General features: G+C 37.0%; 1 pseudogene; it reads right to left on the bottom strand.

Annotated features, from left to right (window-relative positions):
- Nucleotides 1-1,815: 1,815 nt before the first annotated feature.
- LOC119537221 lies at nt 1,816-5,416 on the bottom strand (annotated as a pseudogene).
- Nucleotides 5,417-6,309: the final 893 nt, after the last annotated feature.

The raw sequence follows: 6,309 nt of genomic DNA, 5'->3' as shown, positions 1-6,309 counted from the left end.
AATTGGATAGATAATAAGGAGCCAGTGGATATTCTGAGATATTGAAACAACTTGAAATCAGTTTCTGAGAAATTCAGACTCCTATGCATAGGGTAATTAGACTTACAATAAACATTCAATATCTCTAATCCTAATGGCTTCAAAAGTCTGGAAATCTCTTTATTATATTTCTGTCTCTCATCACTAAAACTCTCTTTTGTAGGCTTTCATCAACTCTCACCTGGCCTATTGCAGTAGCCACATACCTGATTTATCTACATGCCAAATTCTGATCCATGTTAATCTGTTCTCACTGATCCTGGAGTTATCTTTATAAAACACTAACATGGCTATACCATGCCTCTGCATAAAGTTCAAAACATCTGTGAACTAAAATATTCTCTCATATATTATCCATTTCTGTTTCTTTATCGAGTATTTGCAACAGCATATAAATGTGTCTAGCACCTCTAATACATACAAACACATATATGTACATACATGCATACATACATGCATAATGAATACATAGATATGTACATAAATACATAAGAGGTATGCTTTCACCTGCCTCTCTGCTTTTACTCTCATTCCTCTGCTCCCTTTCACAGAAAAGCATTTAAGTGTTTACTATTCTCTGTATCTCTCCAGATTTTCAATTCCAATTTGCAGTAGCCTGAAAAATGCCTCCCTAAGAGATAACCACATCCTAATCGCTGGGACCTGTCAATCTTACATCACCTGGAAATAAAGGCCTTTGCAGATGTGCTAAGGCTTTTGAGATAAGGAGATTATCCTGGATTAGCTGGGTGGGACATATATACTATCACAAGTGGTTTTATAAAACAGAGGCAGAGGAAGAGTTGACACACAGATAGAAGAGGAGAAGGAAATGTGGCCATGGAGGCAGAGATTGGAGTGATACAGCCACAGCAAAGCAATGTTATCAGCCACCAGAAGCTGGAAGAGGCAAGGAACGAATCTCTCCTAGAGCCTCTGGAGAGTGTACAGCCCTGCTGACACTTTGAGTTTGGCCCAGTGATACGGATTTCAGACTTCTGGTGTCAGAACTTTGAGAGAATACATTTCTGTTATTCTAAGCCACAACTCTGTGGCAATTTTTAACAGCAATCTCAGGAATCAAATACAAAATTCTTTATTTTTCCAGCCCCATCCAGTTGAGAGTCTTTTACAGCTCTGGTTATAATCATCTCTGCTGTCAACTGAAATGATCACTTCTCTGTCATTAGCTTCTTTGACTACAGAGTAATATTTAATTTAAGTATTCTACTAAAATATTTAATTTAAGTAGTTTACTAAAATAAAGTATTTTACTATGATTTTGCTTATCTCAAATTTCTTCCTATTTCATGCTAACTTCTCAGTTTCCTTGACTGTATCTTCTTATATTCAACATTCTGATGTTGGGGACCTAGTGACCCAGATCTAGAACCTTTTCTCCTAGATTCTTATACACAATAACTAAATAATCTTGACTGGTTTAATGATTTTAAATGTTATCATATACTTACTGCTGCCAATACTTTTTAGTCTCCAACTTTGACCTTACCATTAGCCTTAGGCTCATATTTCCAAATGCTTAATTGATATTTCTATGTATCTTGAGTGAAGTATGTCCAACAAGGGATTATTGATTTACCATCCATCCATAATCCTAATAGTTCTTTCACTGATATTCTGGTATCTCAGTGTATGGCAGTACACCCACACAGTTTCTCAAACCAAAAACGTAGCAGTCATTCTTCCCTTTACTTCACCCTGTACCTAAAAGATTGGCAAGCCCTTTCAATTGTCCTTCATAAGTCAATTTTATTTCTATGCACCCACTGTGCATGAGGAAACTGTTGTTTCTAATCTGGACAATGACAATATTATCCCATCTGTTCTATGCATGACAACAGGTTTCTCTTCTTTTTTGAGATCTCAGGTGCATCCCAAAGTTGTCAGTCTTCCAGATGTAAATCCCATTTCACTGCTGGTCTTCTATTTCGGCAGTTTTGTCCCAGGATTCTAATAGTTCGTTTGAGTTCACCTACGTACATGCTCTGAGTTTCCATTTTAGAAGTTCACTCCCAGATTTGGGGATCTTGTCTTACAAGAAGACCCTCTTACTGCTGAATAGTTTCTTGGAACTTCTGAACTCTGGGTGATACCCAGAGGAAACCCAAGACCAAAAGGCAGAATCATATAGAAGCATATTTCATTGAGGCTTGGTAGTTAAAGCCAGGCTTAGATTTTGAAGATCCTGGGCCAACATTCTCATATGTGACTGGGTAGTCTACTGCAGATGGCATGACAAGTTATGCCTCTGCATGTTTACATGGCAACCAAAAGTACTGAGCATGCATGGAATTGGGGTTGTAGGACAATCTAGATCATAATAATTAGGCATCTGTTCTCTGATGAGTATGGTATTGCACTAATCACAGATGACGTTTGCCAAAGGACAGTTCTGGCCATGGATCTCTATCTTCAAATGCCATTGATTTAGCAAAGTTCACACAAGAAACCTGTCCCCCTGGACACTCCTTCAAAATGTGAATATTAAGCTGACATTTTGGGAAGGGATGTTGACATTGCGGACAATCCATAAGTGCAAACTCACAATGACCTTGCTTTTTTTCTAGATGCCTCAGTTCCATCTTACGCAAACAGCCTTCATTTGGACGCTTCACCAGCAGAGAATCTACTATTTTGTGAAATTGTCAGGGAATAGTTGATTTTCCAGCGTATTTCATTGTCAACCAGGCATTTGTACCTGCATCCAGTGGCATCCTTGGCTACAGTTGCTGGCCACCGCAGCACAAGTCACTTTCTGGCTGGCTGGATCCACAGCTTTTTTCACAGTTTAGCAGATTCATGCTAATGTGATTAGCAAGATCTTTCACATAATAGGTGTTCATTAAGCATCTGCTGAAGAACTTATGCGTGTCGCTGAAGTCCCTTCAAGTGTCCTGAGCCAAAGAGGAGTATGACAACGCATTCACATCAGCAGGGCCGAGGTAACCAAGGGGCAGGGCTCCACCCGGCCTCCCTACGCCGGACGCCAATCTCCCGGCCGGAAGGACCCGCCGCTGCATCCGCCGCCTCCCGGAGCCGGAGCCCGAGCCCGAGCTCAACGCCAAGCCAAGGGCGCGCCAGCTTCTGCCTTCTCTCTAAGCTTAAGTATTTCAAAAGGTCAGTGAGAGAGTTTGAAAAATCCTATTTGAAATAAGGAAAAAAAAATGACTGTTTCAAATTTATTATCATGCATCTATTCTGAGTACATGTTTCTGAGGTAAAAAAGAAAATTTGTGTCACGATTAAAAATCACATTTTTCATGCAAGTATTCTGTTATTCCTTTTTTATTTCCTGTGAGTGTTATGTCTACTTCCCTTCCACGGGAAATAAAAAAAAAATATGTTATGCTGAATAAAATATGCTAGTATCTCTACTGGCAATTCCCACTTTTTATTTATATTCTACTCTGTCACTATGGAAAGTGATAGAACTTTTCCACATTCCTAATCTCTTCCCTGTCTTCTTCAGGTTTCCCAGAGACAGCTGTGTTATAGTAGGAAGAAAATCAGAAATGTTAGCAAATGCTCATTCTGAAGACATACAATCTCTGTGGAAAACAACTTTGCAGTATATATGTGGAGTCTGAACATGTACATGTTCTTTTACCTAGTACTTATGGTTTCAGAAATGGATCTTAGTGAAACTGAGGATAATGATTTATGTATTTTCACTGGATGGTTATTTATAGTAAGGAATAAATAGGTAATGGCCTAATTATATAAAAGTAGGAGTTTGGTTAAATAAACTATGGCACATCCATATAATGGAATACTAGTAATAAAATGTTATGCAATAATATTTAATAGCATGGAAAGATATTCATCATACATTATGTAAAAATTCTGGCTACAAAACTGCAGGGTCTGCAAATTTCCAATTTTGTAGGAAAAAGTGTGTGTGTGTGTGTGTGTGTGTGTGTGTGTGTGTGTATGCAGAGAGAGAGGGAGGAAAAAGAGGACAGGGAAATATACAATAGCTATAGAGATTTTTTTCCTTAGTAGTGGCTTATGTCTTTTTAGGCTTTTTTGTTATGTTTTCTTGTGCATCCATGTATATATTTATATATGTGTGTATGTGTTGTAGTACATTCTGTTTTTAAAATTACAGCAAATTTGGTGTTAGAAGGGCAAAATTTTGAACCTGATTTTGTTACTTAATAATATTCTGAGTCTGTCTTATCCCTCCTGAGGGTCAAGGGTTGATCCAGCTGGGTTTGAACTGAGTAGCCACATTGTATTTGACTTATGAGTGGGTAGGGTTGAGTCTGGAGTCCTCTGATACCAACAAGAGAGGCAGTGCATTCAGGTGAAGCAAGTTAAGTCAGAGTTCCCAAGGGTGATGCAAAGTCCAAATGTGGGAGAAAGTATGGAAAATACCTTATCCCCAGGATAACATGGTGATAGAATTTAGTGTTTTAGAATTATGGAGTCAAATATTTTTTTGAATAAATTGACCTGTGTAAGCACTAGAGTAACAGTCTTACTTTCCTCCCCTTTTGTCCCTCATACCTCCCCAAGTTCCCACAGCAGTACTGTAACCCTCTCTTAATTGCCCAGGGAATTTATTCATTAACTAAACATCCTTAGAATGTGTTCTATGGAAGCATAAGGCTAAAAAGTAGATGCTGTTCTTGATATGGAATTAATATCATATCAAGCTTCACCTTTCATATCATATCAGGCTTCACCTTTCACTTTGAAAATTCTCTCTAGATTGATTTTCTTTTTGACCTTTATCCATTTTTCTCCTCTTTCTATGAAGATTCTGCCTATTTTGATTGAACCATTTCTCCGAAACTACTTTGATTATGTATTTTAATTATAGGCACACTACTTATGGGTGAATTAGATATCAAATGCTAGACTTAGGATCCTGGATACTGTAGCAATAAGTCCTGAGTGGGAGAAACTTACGTATTTAAGAAAATAATAACAACAATAATGATAATGATACATTTATTATGTTAGACATTCCAATAAATGCTTTATATATGTATTAATTAATTTAATCTTTACAGCAAGTCTGTAAGGTAAGCAATTATTATCTCCATTTTAATAGGTTTGAAAACTGAGACTAGAGAGTTTGCCTGAGTAAGGTCTTGCCCAAGGTCACAAAGCTTGTTATTTGTAGAGTTGGGGTTCAAACTTGGGTAGCCTGGCTTCAGAGATCACCCCTCTGTCCCTGATATTATATCTCCTCCATATATCTGATCTCTTGACTGGAACACCTGTGGCAGTTTATTTTGCTTTCTGAGCCTCACTGAACTCACCCATAAGTCAAATTTCCAACATCTTTTTTCTTTTGTGGGATTTCAGTTCCCGTCACAAACATTGAGCTCATGCATGTGTCAGGCATTGTATTGGGCACTAAGGATAATAATGCTGTATCAGACACAAACTTAGAATTGAGAAGTTCATGTCGGAGGAGATAAATACATAAGCAAAAATTGATATAGAGAATTAAAGAGCAAATGTTTACTTAGTAGCTAAAATATGACTAATGTGACAAATGATTGATTGAAAGACTATATTCAAGAGGTAAAAGTAGTGAGGAAAACAAGTGATTAATTGACTTTGAGAGTCAAGTTTTAGCAACCTAAAGTGAACTCCATAAAGATAGAGCCTTACTGGGTTTTTCTTGGGTTTCTATTATTATTAGGTAAAGTGGAATATTTTAATACTATTAAAATATATCAAATTTGTTAAGCATGTGTTCTACATAACTACTGGGCTATACATGTTATACAGATAGTTTTAAAAATAATCTTTAAATAACATTACTTTGTAGCTAGTCATCTCCATTTCCAGATGAGAAGCAGAAGCTCAGAGAATTCATCTTCACCAAGGTCATATAGATGGTAATACCAAGTTTGAATAAAAAACTTTGTTTTTAATTGCTTACATGACTTCTTCATAGTTAGAATATATAGCAGAGGCTCACCATTATAGGTACTCAGATCTGTTTGTTTTCATTCATACATTTTCTTTTTCATTCAGCAAATATTTATTGAATACTGTGTGCTAAACCCTGTCTAGGTAGTGTAGGTACAACAGTGAATAAAATAGACAAAGAACATCCCTACGCTTTTCCTTTATTGATCTCATATTACTCTCTCCTCCTCTATGCTGGCCATCAATAGTAATTCCCCCACTGCTTTTTTTTTTTTTTTTGTATTCTTTGCTACAGTATTTCTTTTCCCAATCATCTGCTCTGAAACTTGTCTTTCATTTCTCTAGTTGAGTTTTTAT

The sequence above is a fragment of the Choloepus didactylus genome, chromosome 6 (genome assembly GCF_015220235.1).
Source record: "Choloepus didactylus isolate mChoDid1 chromosome 6, mChoDid1.pri, whole genome shotgun sequence".
NCBI lineage: Eukaryota > Metazoa > Chordata > Mammalia > Pilosa > Megalonychidae > Choloepus > Choloepus didactylus.
This window is presented reverse-complemented; position numbering and strand designations above follow the sequence as displayed.